The following is a 15,554-nucleotide window of genomic DNA, read 5'->3' on the forward strand; positions in this document are numbered from 1 at the left end:
CCTCTCCCTGTGTCCTCCCTTGCTCTGGCATCCTGATAGAGTCCCGTGCCCTCGACAAGTACCTCCTCCTCCTTATTCTTCTTCTTTTTTCTTCTTCTCTGGGAGGCGGCGATAGCAACAATCGTAGCTGTCAAGGGGAGGCTGGCTAAAGCCGCCCTCTGGCATCTCTCTTGCCCCTTCAGTTTTCTATGGAAACCAGTAGTAGCAACCATAGTGTAGCTAGAAAGGTTGGTCGGAGGCCAGTCGAGTTAGGGTGCCTCTGTCGTGTCTCTCTCTCTCTCTTGCCTTTTCTGCATCACCCAGTGGTAGCAGCCATGAATTTTTTGTAATTAACAAGATTTGTCTGATGTTTTTTCTAAACAAGGATTAGTCCCAGATTTTTTTTATTTTATTACAATGAATTTTGTAATTCTATTTCTTGGACTGTGTTCCTAAGATAATGGGGCAATCCCAGTAAACTTTTGAGAGTTAAATTTGGTAACTGTGAATTTTGATGGGTTTTTCAAAAATCGAGTTAACAGGGATCCAAAAATCGAGTTAACAGGCATGTGTTAATGTCGGATTATATTTTACTTTTTGCAACATATTTGTTGATGCTTAAATGGGATATTGAATTGATATACATGTTAAATGAATGCATTTCATTATTGTTTGAATTGAACATGCATAAATATCAATGATTAGCCTACCTTGACTATGTAAATGTATAATTATTGTATTAATTTTATGGTATAGACTAATCAAAAACATGCATAGAGTGCCATGAATATTGTTGTATTTGAACCCTGAATGTAGTTTCATGTTTGCATTGGCATAATTAACAAGAGAGTGAATTAAGAAATCAAGATAAAATTAATTTTCTTTGGGCTTATTGAGAGAGTAAGCATGGTACTGACGATTCTGTGAGATATTTGACTTAGTACGGAAGGTTGCTTTTATCTCCCATCTACAGGACCGATAATCGAGAGAACTACCATGATTTGTCTACGGTATGGTAAGTAATACTTATAAGAAAAATCTGATATATCAAGATTGCAGGAGTTGAGAACTATCTCTGTAAAATTATATTTCCTCTATGGAGTATGAATAGTTGGGGGCATCATGTAGGTTAATAAAATAAAATTGTTTAAAAATACCAACCTAGGTCATACCTCAATTTGGGAGAGTCTATGTTGTACCCAAAGATAAATATTAGCAAGTGAAACAAGATTGTGAATTGCATATAGCTAGAACATGACATGCATCATTTAAGTAAGAAAATAATAAGTGAAGATAATAAGTTATTCATGCATGAAGGACTCACAACACTAGAATGGTAAGTTCATGCATATTATATATGTTTATGCATTTTTAAATATTCATGCATATGAATAATTTATTGTATTGATGTGAATCTTAGCATAAGTGGATGTGCATTAAATTTACCTATTATTTTAATTTTTAGCATGATTTTTCTGTTATAGTCTGCTAAGATATGTATTACATGGTTGATATATTTGAGGTTGTGTTTGAATGTATTGTAATATCATACATTATGCAAGTATTTTATTATCTACTCAGACTTTGGTTGTATAATCCCTTTACTTGAATAATTTTTAGGTTCTAAAGAGGCTGAGTGATCCTATATTGTTCAACTGTTCATGGACTTTGCACACTGCCTGTCGAGGTGGTGGTTTTGGTTTCTTGTGTTTTGAGAGTTTGGTTGGCTTGGACATTGGATTTTAGGAATGGTTCTGTAGCTGGATTATAGACAATATGAATTTTATTTTAATTCAATTCAATTGATATTGATATACTCTAATTTATGTAATTTAGTTAAGTATATAGTTTGATATGGTAACTATGACAATCCCAATTTATATATTCTACTGTTTAAAAATATTACGAGAAAAATTGACTTATAAATCAGAGTCGTTACACTAACTACTTTTCATATTCAACTTATCAAGCCTATTATACAAGTTTGAACGAGCTCTTTGAGTCAAACATGAGCCAAGCCATGACTTGTTTCTCAACCCTACACATGACAACTTTCTTAATGATCTAGGTTTGCCTTGTTGAAGTACAGGAGGTTATCGAATAACTTGATGGCTTCTTCACGCGACCCTTATCTCTCCTCTCTTCCCTCCTCCCCTGCACTTCCATCCTCCTCTCCTCCCTCTCATCTTGTGACATGCCCTGCCTCTTCATTTGAGCTTCATGCTCCACCATTATCTGGCCCTTTTAGACTATCCACCTTTCTTATCTTTAACCCATTGCATATGTTTCGTGCTCTTCCCCCCCACCTTTATGTCTGTTCTCCAGTCTTTTTCTTGCCTTCTCACACTCTAGTCTCTCTCTTGAGACCTTTCAAGCCTTGGGACCATCTCATCAAGGACTCATCTAGCCACCACCGTCCTCTCCTGGATGACAAACCTCAAGTCCATGTATCTAAGGAGTAGGGATGCTTGTGTGCAAGCCTATTAGAAAAGTCTGGCAAGAGTTTTAGTACAGGAACACTTTTTTTGTATGCTTGCAACTAGTTTGGGTCTCATTCGTCCCGTCATCTTTCTTTGTATCAAAGATTAGAGATCTTTTGGTCTCTTTTGAGCGACTTGCCAACTTTATTTGTGTTGTAGCTGAGGGCTCTTAGAGCATTCTTGGTGCTTCTGTCCAGGTTTAATTGTTAACTCTGACTCCGAGAACCCCACAAGTCATGTAATGGGTGTAGTATCGAGCCATTAGAGAATGCAGAATATACAGTGATCCCCAAATCACGCCCTTGTGTTGTTGTCTATTCCCTGCTCACACGTTAATAAGAGTGTTATCTCTGTAACATGTATGCACCGATTAAATAAGTTCGTATAGGGTCTTTAGGAGTTATAATAGCCATAATGTAGTTCTGTTAGCCGATGAGATGTTAACTGGTAGTTTACCGAGTAATTAGTCAATGCTTTCAGAAATAGTTTTATTTGAAGTAGCGTAGCTCTGCGCTGCACCCTTTTCATTACTTAAGCCACTAGGTCAGAGTCATTGTTTAAAAATAGCCAGCGTGATTTTTAGTTAATTAGATAAAACGTGTTGCTGTTTCTGATTTTTTTACAAGTCTTTTTGAGAGTCAACGTTCTACATTACTTGATTCAATGTGTGGTGTTTAATCGGCTTTAACCCAGAATTTCTGTTTGCTTATAGTCATTAGCTTACTGCTGTAGTTCATTAGTTTCTTTTATTGAGACGTGGTTAATTAGTTGCTAAAAATTTTCCTTCATGGTTATGGTTTAGTTATTATAGCCTAAGTCACGATTCCTTTTTATCTGCTGCAATTTTTTTTCCAGCATTAGTTACTTTTCATATTCTATTTTTTTAGAGCGAAACAGCTGAATAAATTACAGGTTACTTGATTGAATTAGATAGTGTCATGTTATCACTTGAATTCTGGTATATATGTTAAGTGACGTTTTCTTTTAGTCGGATCATGTTTAATTAGTTTTTAATTATTAGTATAGATTAGTTTGTAGTTATTCATAATTGGATTCTATCTGTTTAGATAATTTCATTTCAGGTGTTCATAATTAGTTTGTCATTTGATTTTTTTATGTTCTTAGATTGTTAAATTAGTCAGTGCTGTCCACGTTTCCCTTGTTTCAAGAATCATTAATTTGGTTTATATTTGTTGCAAGTGGTTAGTTGTTATTTAGTTTGTTGCATGTTAGTTTATACTTGTTACATGTTAGTTACATGTTGGTAGTTTGTTAAAGTTTGTTAGAATAGTGTCTTGATTTTTTCTTGATTAGATTATTAGATTTTATTAGTGTTTTTTTCGGTGGTTTTACTCGTTTTATGATTTGTTTTTGCAAGAAAATGTTTAGACGTGTGATGACACCTCGAAAGTACCCTCAAAGAGCCTTCTGAGGTCCATAAATGGTTCCCTCAAAAGGCCCTCTAGACCCCTCAAAGAGCCATTAAAAATGAGCAAAAAAATATTAAATAAAGAAGAGTTATCAAAAGGAACTAGAAGCTCAGAGCACTCAAGTCTATTTCTTTCATTTTTAGTTTAGGGTGATTATTTTATTTTATTCAATTCAATTTGGGTTTGTAATAAGGCATTTTAATTTTATTTGTTTAAGCCCTCTGCAGGGGGCAGTACTCTCATTTAATTAATTAATTTTTATTTTCAAAGCAATAAAGAGTAGTTTAGCTTTTTTGTGGAATACAAAGTATTTTTTTCATTCTCTGAGATCGACCCGAACTCTACCACTCGTGCGAGCCGATTTTTATGATTTGATACACGGTTTGCACAAACGTTTTTATTGAAAATATTATTTTAAAATGCTTTATTGAAAAAGTTGCATCACACGACAGAGATGTTTAGGGATAACATCACTAGAAACCCTCACGAGACCTTACTCGTCCACCAAGATAACCTGAGGGTTTAAAAGGCTTGTTGCATATGCTAAATGCAACCGTAATTCCAACGAAAGTGAGTTAGGATAGTTAGCATGTAAATTATTGATATTTTTATGTATTTTGCACATAAAGAAGGTGTGTTAATAGTGAGTTTTAGACAATACATTGCTCGAGGATGAGCTAATGTTTAGCCATGCGGGCATTTGATGGAGCACGAATAGGGCTACATCCTCACATCTAAATGCATGCACTTTTTATGATTTTTTGACATAATTTCTCATGCTTAGTACCAGAATATGCACAACAGGGAATTGAGGTCAATAAGGTGATTTTGGGTTTTGGAGCATTTTTTTTGGATTTGGATCTCATCAAGAGCTCCAGTTGGTCCAACCAACGACCTAGGACCCATATCATTCTTGGTAGGATCTAAAGATGCATGGATTGAGTATGGAATCTATATCCAAAACCTGTCCAATAAATTTGAATTTCGAATTTCCCTCTCCGCATGTGGCTTGATGGAGGGAAGCACTCTTTGCCTTCCACGATTTTTCATACAAAGAGAAGGAAGGGGGCAAGATCCTCAAATCTCGCCCCCTTCTCATTTCAAGCCATGCACAAAGAGGAAAGGAGGCAAGACCTCCTCTTATTGCCTTTCACGTATGAATCTCAAAGGAGCACTTGGGGACCAGATCCACCAAAGACGCTATGGCGTGAGCCCATTTTATCTGTCTAATGTTCTTTTCTCTTGTGCTCTCTTTATTTGTTTTGACTTTTGTTCTTGTTCGGTTCATGGGTTCAACATTTTGTTGATATTCATGAGTGGTAATGTTGAATTACTTTCGGCTCAAAGGAGCACTTGGGCACCAGATCCACCAAAGACGCCCCCTCTTGGATAAAAACTCCAGTGCAAGGATTAACCACCCATTCTCCTCTTGCATTCACACCATTCCTAGTTGCAGCTGCCCCCTAAGTCCTCTTCCTCTAGGTCGAGTACCAGTATCATCAAAAGCATCTCGTGTTCCTTACCTCTGCCTGCTCGCTTCCTCAACCCCCATCTATGTTCGAGGTGAAGACGAAGGTGTTGTTCAGCCTAAACACTCCAACGTTGCAGTAAGGAATCCGCTCGAGATAGGATTGTCACCTTGTATCTCCCTCTCTTTTGCTTTTATCAAACGCACGAGACTAGGTCCAATTCCTTGGTTCGTGAAGTCTTGGTTGATTGTTGTTCTAGGGCCTGTACTAATCTATTTATTCATATTTGCCCTTGAGTTTGCTTGCTACAGGTGCAAAAATGAACACGTCCTTGTGATCAAACCAAATTCAATCGACGGCACTAGTTGAGTTTGGCAAAGATCTGACATAGATGTAAAATTTCTAAAGCTGATTTTTCATTTGAGGATGTTGTCCAACACTTCCAGCATCTTTCTCGTGAAGGAAAGCACTTCGGATTGTGTCAGAATCACCCAAACACCTAGAACTGGTTACTGGACCGTGTAGCAAGCATATCCAGTCGGAAACGGTTAGATTCAGGATGATCCCGATGTCGGATTGACCTGAATTTTGGGTAAGTTGTAGAGCACACGTCCAACAAATCAGGGTTCAAATTTGGTGTGATTTCCTATAAAATTTGAAAGTCGAGGGGCATCCCTGATGCCTGACGCAGACAAGATCGGTCTGATCCGATTTTGTTCAGCGCATATTTTTTTGAATTTTTAGTGCTTTAGGATTTTTTTTGTTTTTTTTTTGCATGTTGAAGATCTGTGTGTCTGCTTCGTGTCCTGATTTTTCAAGAATTTTTTCGATATTTTTAAGCGTCACAAGTCGATCGGCCGGATTCCCGCAGGGAGTCCGACCGACCGATCTTGCCGATTTCATTTTATGTGTATTTTTTTGTCGTTTCTAGCCTAGTTTGTGTCGGTGGGTAGCTGACAGAAACAAGAAGCTTCAGTTCAAATTTCATGGACGCTACTACCCAGAGTCGGTGGTGGCAAATTTTTGTACTGGTCGGCTTTTATGGATCTATCGCAAGTCAGAACAAGACCCAGCCAGGTTCGCTGTGTTGGCTCGAGTGTCAGCATACTCGAGTCCAGTTTTTTCTTTTTTTGGTGTTTTTCTTGCTGTTTCAATATATGTTTTTTAGTTGTCTAAGATCTGACACAGCTTCTGGTCCACTTTGACCGAAATTCCAACTGGGCCAGGTTCAATTCTGGCACCCACTTAGCCGGTTCAGTCCACCCGAGCTGGTGTGTGCGTGTTGTGAAGAGTAATCTGGACCTTTCACGTCTTGTGCAGGCCTGTTGCATCAGACAAGGCTCTGGTTTTCATCAAAAAACTAGGTCAAGTTCAATTGTAAGCTGAACCAATCCGGCAAGGCCCCAGCCCAGCCAATGGCGCGGTCTAGTCCCCTTACACTAAACTGTGTGCACATCTGTGTCCGACAGTCTTGGACTGAGTCTTAGCCTATTTTAGCTGTTGTTTAGGTTTGTGTCAAAGGTGTTTTGTTGTTGGTTTTCATCAGAAAACCAATACTCTGGATTCAACTCTTTTGCTAAGGCATGATATTGTTCAAGGCCTTGGTCAAGTCTAGTCTAGTGCTAACTTGTTTGGGACATAGTTCCTTTGTGTTATTTTGCAGGTGGAGGCAGCCATCTCAAGCATGCCAACGTGCCAAGGAGAACATCAAATTTGCTGACTTTGCTTGTTCGTATTTTGTGTGGTTGTTTAGATAGGGCATTAAGCCAATTACACTGAATTCAGGTTGTAATAAACATTTATTTCTGCGTGAACGATTGTAATAGGCTTTGTGCTTGTTGTTTTTGTACTCTTTTTTTAGTTTCAATGCAATAAAGAGTGTGAGTTATTTGGGTACTTAATCTTATCCCGTTCTTTGTGGTTCGACACGAACTTCACAATTTGTGTGTGAACCGGTTATTGAAATTTGGTATACAGTTTATACTTGCATTTAATTTTATTGAAAATTATCTTTCAAAATAGTTTTCAAAAGCAAAACACACCACCTAAGCCTACCCAACCTAACTTAAGCTCTCTTGTTAGACCTTCTCAAGCCTAGAATAACCCATAAGCCCAAGATCTCAATCAACTAAGATCCAACACAAGCAGATCAATACCTACTGGTTCAAAGTGGAGTGTCTAGAGTTTCATGATCCCTTGTATGCAAACATATTCTTTGATTGGGCCTATGCAGTGTGGTTCTACCTCGAGTGTCATTATAACTTTTAACGTCGTAAGGTCCTGTTAGCAGTGATGCAACTTTGAGTTTGAGCTCAAGTGTGGTGGGATGAGTTGTAAAATGATAGTAAGAATCAAGGTTTGGGACAAGTTCAGACATAAAAGAAAATGCAACATTTAATTTACACTAGGTTTGTTCCTTCATATCATGTCCCAAAAGCCTTAAAGATGAACACCCAAGAAAGCATACCTACTTCCAATCATATACCTGAATTTACCCAAACCTATGTAGGAGAAACCCAAATAGGATCTAATCCAAATAAACATCCAACATTTGTAGTAGTAGTAGTATTTGTGGATCTTATTCATTTGAATTCATCTAAATTTTTTATATTTTTCTTTATTGATTATAATCGGATATTGATTTGTGGATCTTATTCAGGTTGTGGTTGAGTTTCGGATCATAGGGTTTTCCTCAGTTTTTTTTTTTATAAATATTCATTATAGAGAGACAAAAAGTATAGAGATGAATGAATTATGAGTGTTTTTCATTATTTTTTTTTAATTTTGTATTATTTTTTTCTTGTTTTTTTATTTTTTAGTTTTATAGTTGCTCTAGGGTATCAATTCGTGCTGGTTTCAGGACCGATCCTCATGATCACCGCATCAACAAGAAACCCTCATTGAGAATCAAACTGTCAGCCCCCCTCCAAGGCAAACCCCAGGTGGGGTCACCAACACTCAAGCCCTTACTAGGTCCACTAGTTAAAGGCACTTGCTCGAACCTGGGATAAAGGGGTTAGCTCCATATTCAAATGGTAAAAAAAAGTTTATATCATGTACATTTAACAAAGTTGAAAGTAAAAATAATAAGTATCATAAACATATTGATATTTTAAGTATTATAAAATAGTTTCATTTTATGACTATTAAGAAGGGGGGAGATAGACGCCTGAGAGATAGAGATTCCTCGTTGCCAATGAAGAGAGAGAGAGAGAGATAGTAACTCTTTAATTTTTGAAAAAAAATTGTAATTTGCCATGTAAGTAATGCTTCGAAAATGGGGGCACGAACACTTTATTTTTTAATCAATATATAAAAACTATTTTTTAGATTTTAATCAATAAAATTCTCATCAAGCATGAATTGTGTGTATTTTTAATTAATTTTTAATGAATATATAAACAAATATCCCGAACCTTTTTTCCAAATGTACATACAATAAGTCAATTGCCCCTTACCGAATCTGCTTTAAGAAATACCATTTACTTGGATTTGAGCTGAAACCACCAACTTCTGCCGCAAGATTAGACCATGAGGGATTTGCTTTCCCTGTTAGAGAAGACGGTGGTTTGACAATTTCCACGGGACGACCACGGTTTCAAACCTAAAAAAAATTATCCCTTGCCGCTATGTCAAAGTTGGAGCAGACACACAGTGGAAACGGGCCTTGGCTGCTAGTAAGGGTGTCAAGGGGTCAGACTCAGGTGGAATCATACTTGGACCCTGTTTTCGGGTATGGTATCGAGTTCAAACCTGGGTCTAATCGGGTATAGTATAAAAAAAAATCATACCCGATAAAAACTACATGAACCAGACCTGGTGAATCCATGTTTTTTATCATTTTTAGTTTTTTTAGTTAAGATCGACATTTAAATTGCCCAAATTAGATTTTTGTGTAGGATTTTTTGGCGATTCAAAAATCAATGGTTGAAAAACATAAAAATGTATAGTTTGAAAAATCATAATTTTCCATTAAAAAGGACAATCTAAAGATCATTTCTTATAAAAATAGACGATACTGAATCCATCTTTAAGGTCAGATTTGATTAAAAAAAATTGAAGAGGGGCATGAAGGTGGGGGGATGGCTTACTAACTCTCCCCCTTTGGCTTAGAAATATATTACCACCAAAATATTATGGGTGAAGATAACACAAGATGTATCTTCCAAGCAAGTACCGCCCATGTAAGGAGTACAAACTCGGGGGAACAGCTCGCGTTTGAAAGGGTAAGGGCAATTGTGTGAAGATGACGTAGGTACCGCCCATGTAAACGGTTTGGACCCGTCTATTAAGCAGGTTTGATAGCTAAATCTGGATCCGATTAATAATCGGATCCGGATTTGGTATTAAGTTTTGCATTCAAACCCAAACTTGAATCCAATTAAAATCCACATCTGACTAAAAACCTCAACTGATTAAGTGCAAGTACCGGGTTTTAAGTTAGTCCGATCTGGGTTTGATTTTATTTTTTCAATTCAAATCTGAATCCGACTCCGACTCCGACTCCGATTCCGACTCCAAACCCGATTAAGTAGGCCTTGGCAATGTCTAAATCCGAACTGTTTACAATTCCGGATAAAGCCACGCCTCAAGTTTAGCCCGGACGGGTCATTTCAGTAGGACTTGGCAGTCGTTGATTCCATACGGTGCTGTCCTAGCTGTCAGCAGGGCCCACCGTAAACTGTCCCATCGTGTCATTCTACCGAGCTGCCGACTGTATGACGGATGGGGTTGATGTCATATCACCAGGCATTTCATGTTGCCGTATTGCACCCCTTCCCTTGGCAACCGATCCGTTTGCATTCCTACTCCCTCCCATCTTTGACTCCCAAACAAAGCACTTATAAATAGAAGCCTCACCGTTACCAGGAAAAAAAAGAAGCAGACGAACCTTCGAGATAAATCATAATGGTGGTGGGGATATTTGAACGAGATGTTCTTTATTTAAATTGAAGGATGTCGCGAGTTCAATAATTGCAGTATGCATCCCTTGCAGCAAAGTCAAAGCCAATAAAAAACTATCTCACCTAGACAGGAGTACCCATACTGTGACCCAGTACGGAGAGGGTCAGTGGGTTGGGAGTGGGCTTTAACGAGAGTTAATGGGTTGAAGGTTTCGATGAATGTGGAGAAATCGCATTTAGTAACCACCTCCATCTTTTTTTAAAGGCTAGGTTATACGATGAGTAGAGCCATAAACTTAGTTTATTGTCCATATACTCATATTTTTCATTTGGGTTCTAGGTTATGCTCACCATGACTTGAAGGCTTGAGCTCATCATAGGCATCGATAAGTTGAGAAAAATGTCGAGCACCCGCACATTGCATCAACCATGGCATCTACTAGTACATATGCTAATCCGGCTTGATTTTGTGAATACGCCAACATTGGGTTATGGGTCCACTAATAGCCCACTAACACTCTTCATAGTATTAAACCGAGTCACACTATGAGTTAGACTCAAACCCATAATGTTCAACATTCTCTTACTTGACCCATTGATACTAAAAGGATATTAAATCAAGGTTTATACCGTTATCTTGACTTAATTCTTCATGTGAGTTCACATGCTATCCTGTATCACAAGAATGAATTGTATTATACTACATGAAAATATGACATTTCATAAAGAGTTGTTCATCTCCATGAAGTTTACCATTTTTTATTCTTTCCTGATCTATTTGATTTTGACCACATTGTTTACTGAATATCGACCCTTCAAAATCTCCTACAATATACATAATGTGGAGTGATCTTTTAGTGACCTCTTGACCAAGTGTGTTGAAGAGGAAAAAAGTCTGAAAAGTGAGAGGGTGTTGAGTGCACATATGGCCTATTATAAGAAAAAACATAGTCTGGGGCCAAAGAAAGATTCTTTCAAAAGGAATAACAAGAAGAAAACCTCTGAAGAGACAAAGCCAGATCACAGGCTGGAGGCGCTTTTATAAAGTGTTTCTTCTGCAAGAAGAAGAGACATAAGAAGGTGGACTCCTTGAAGCATAAGAAATTGCTCAAAAATAAAGGTAATAAGGCATTCGTTTCTCATGAGTACAATTTGATTCATGTTCTATTGCATAGTTGGTGGATTGATTATGGTGTCACGGTATACATTATCAACTCCTTACAAGCATTTATAAACAAAAGAGAACCAACAAAGCATGAAAGAAGTATCTTCTCAGGAAATAAGATACATTTGCATGTCAAGAACATTGAGACTTCCAAAGTTGTGTTGGAATCGGGATTCATTTTGGATTTGGTTGATACATTTTATGTTTCATCCTATAGTCGAAACTTGATTTTAATTTTGAAACTTGATAAGTTTGGTTTTATTTTTAAATTTGAAAATTCCAAGCTTATTATTATAAAAAATTATACTAATGTATGTTCTGCATACGTGTGTGATTGTTTGTATCAGTTAAAAACCAAATTCTAAATTCGGGAATCTCACTCTGCATACGTGTGTGATTGTTTGTATCAGTTAAAAACAAAATTCTAAATTTGGGAATCTCACTCTGTTAAAAACACAATGATTGGCAATAAACGTGGCCTAAAGGAAGATTAACTCTATTTGATTTGGCAATGAAGGTTAAGACACATCTCAAAATAGCGAGTCCAAATACTTGTGAAAAAAATAATTCTTGGATCCCATAATTTCACGGATATAGAACTATATGTTGGCTACATAAAGGCTAAGGAGTCTAACACATATAAGAAATATGTCAAACGCAATAATGGAAAGTTGGAGATAATGCATACGGTTGTTTGCAGACTTTTTTTACCGTATCATATGGGTGAAAAGTATTTTGTTACCTTTATAGACGATTACTCATGGTATATATATCTCCACTTATTATTTAAAAAATCAGAAGTCTTTCAGGTTTTTAAGGACTTTAAGAAAAAGGTAGAGAAACAACCTGGTGAAGTTATTAAGGTTGTGAGGTATGATAGAAGTGGAAAATATTATTATCATTTCACTAAGATGAAACAAAAGGAAGGGTCATTAGTGCGGTTTCTAAAAGATAAAGGTATTGTACTTTAATATACCATGTCTAGTAGTGCTTATCAGAATTGTGTAGCTGAAAAAAAATCGTATGCTTAAAGAAATGGTTCAAGCGATGTTAAATCACTCAAATCAATGAAGCTCTCAGAACAGTAGTACATATTTTGAATAAGGATCTTACAAAGGTTGTTCAAAAGACTTCTTACGAGTTATGGACTGGTAGAAAACTTTTTTTGTCATATATGTGCATATAGGGATATCCAACAAAAGCTAAATTGTATAACCTACATATAAAAGCCTTTGATCGTAGGATGACTAATGAATTTTTTATTGGTTATCCAAAAAGATCAAAAGGCTTTAGGTTTTATTGTTCATCGCATACACCACAGATAGTAAAAAAAGATAAAGCGAGATTTCTTAAAAATGGTTTTATTGGGATAGATGCATCTCAAAGTATTGAATTTGAGAAAATACAAGATTCATGTTCCATACCTGCAAAGGATAAAGATCCAGTTTTTCTTATCATTTTGTCTTTGGATAATGTCAGGAAAAGTCTAGTCAATGAACATCAATCCCAAATAGAGTAAGTTGTTGATGAGGATGTATGACAACAATAGGATACACAAGTTCATTTTGAACCACCTGTAGCACCTGTATAGAGGTCTATAAGAACCAAGAAATCCACTATCTATCTAGACTATGTGGTATATTTGCAAAAGTCTAATAATTTCATAGATATTGATGATGACCTCTTCACCTTTGCAAAAGTCATTGAAAGTGAAGGATCAACACATTTGATCAATGTCACGAAGCAAGAGCTTGACTCTATGACAAAGAACAAAGTATGAGATCTTGTACCTCGACCTGATGCAGTTAGACCTATTAGTTGTAAGTAGGTCTTTAAGACCAAAACAGACTCTAAAGATTCAGTGAAAATGTGCATGGCTAGGCTTGTTGCAAAAAAATTCACACAAATAGATGGCATTGATTATAATGAAACTTTTTCTCCTTTCTCAATTAAGGAATCGTTGAGGATAATCATGGCCCTTGTAGCTCATTTTGACTTAGAGCTACATCAAATGGATATGAAAACTAATTTCCTGAATGGGGATCTGAAAGAGGAGGTATACATACAACGACCTCTTGGTTTTCGTGTAGATGATTTGAATCATTTAGTTTGCAAATTAAAAAAGTCAATTTATAGACTTAAACAGACCTCCCGGTAGTGGTATAAAAAGTTCAATCAGGTAATTATGAATTTTGGATTCACTGAAAACATTGTTGATCAGTGCATTTACATTAAGACTAGTGGAAGTAAGTTCATAATTTCGTTTTATATGTTGATGATATTCTTCTTGCAGCTAATGATTTGAGTCTACTACATGAAACAAAAGATTTTCTTTTCTCTCATTTTGATATGAAGGACATAGATAATGCCATATATATTCTTGGAATCGAGATTTATCGTAACAGAACTAAGAGTGTCCTTAGTCTCTCTCAAAAATCCTATATCCTTAAAGTTCTTAAAAGATATGGGATGGACAATTGTTCTCCTGGTTCGGCACCCATAGTGAAAGCGGATAAATTAAACTTCAAGGACTGTCATTAGGATGATAATGAAAAGGTTCAGATGGCAACTATCATATATGCTTCAGCGATTGATAGTTTGTAGTACGCACAGACCAGCACACGACCTAATATAGCATTTGATGTGAAAATGCTTGGTAGATATCAGTCAAATTCAGGAATTATGTACTGGAAGGCAACGAAGAAGGTCATGCGCTCTTTACAAAGAACAAAAGACTACATGTTGACCTACATAAATGTTGACCAACTAGAGGTCATTGGATACCCTGATGTGGATTTAAGAGGATGTCTCGACAGTAGAAAGTCAACTACTGGATACATTTTTCTACTAGCAGATGGTGTCATCTTATGGAGAAGTGGAAAGCAGTCTATAACTGTTGTTCATACCATAGAGGCAAAATTTATTGCTCTGTACGAGACTTCGTCTCAGGCCATTTAGATAAAAAACTTTATTATGGGTCTTAAGATTGTGGACTCTATTGAGAGACCACTAAAGATCTTTTGTGATAATGAAGCAGTCATGTCCTTCTCAAATAACAACAAGAGCTCAACCTCGTGTCGACACATGGAGTTAAAGTACTTTGTTGTTAAAGAAATGACTGAGAATCATCTGGTATGTATTGATACAATTGGTACGAATAAAATAACTGTGTATCCCCTTACTAAAGGACTAGCACCGGGATTGTATTCCCAACATGTAAAAGGGATGGGTCTTTTTTATTCCTTCTGATGCATTATAATATATTATGTGATCACATTTGTAAAATAAATTGATTCTCTATGAATTTGTATATTGTTGATTTTGCATAAAGGATCTCTCATTTGGTTAGAAAGAATAGCATGATAACAATATTAAAAAACCAATAGAATATGTTAAAGACCAACATATTCATAAAGGTAATCTTGACATGCTAAAACACTAAAAGTGAATTGTATTGTAGTATATGAAAATATGGTATTTTATAAAGAGGTGTTCATCTCCATGACTCGTATGATTCATTCTTGTGATACAGAATAACATGTGAACTCACATGAAGAATTAAGTGAAGATAACGGTATAAACTTTGATTTAGTACCCTTTTAGTGTCAATGGATCAAGTGAGAGAATGTTAGAGATTATGGGTTTGAGTCCAACCCACAGTATGACCCGGTTTGACACTATAGAGAGGGTTAGTGGGGGTGGAGGTTACGTGAATGTGATGCACATTCAGTAACCACCCTCCATCTTCCATTATAAAAGAAAGGGTTAGGTTGTATGATGAGTGCAGCAAGAAACTTAGCCTATTGCCCATATACTTGTAATTCTCATTTGCGTTCAGGATCTTACTCACCATCGACTTGAAGGCATGAACTCATCATAGGCGTTGATAGGCTAAGGAGAACGTCGAGTACCCGCATGTCGCATCAACCATAGCGTCTACCGGTATGTATGCTAATCCGGTTTGATTTTGTGAAAACACCAATAAGGAGTACTCATGAAATTTTACATTGGAAACACTAAAAGAGGGTCACCATCAATGTGGCACCTCTTAGCCCATAACAATTAATTTTTGTTTTTCTTTTTTTATATTTACAAGGAGAAACATTTACGACTGTTTGATGCAAAGA

This window comes from Nuphar pumila, chromosome 6, assembly GCF_984573655.1.
Source record: "Nuphar pumila chromosome 6, dmNupPumi1.hap1.1, whole genome shotgun sequence".
NCBI lineage: Eukaryota > Viridiplantae > Streptophyta > Magnoliopsida > Nymphaeales > Nymphaeaceae > Nuphar > Nuphar pumila.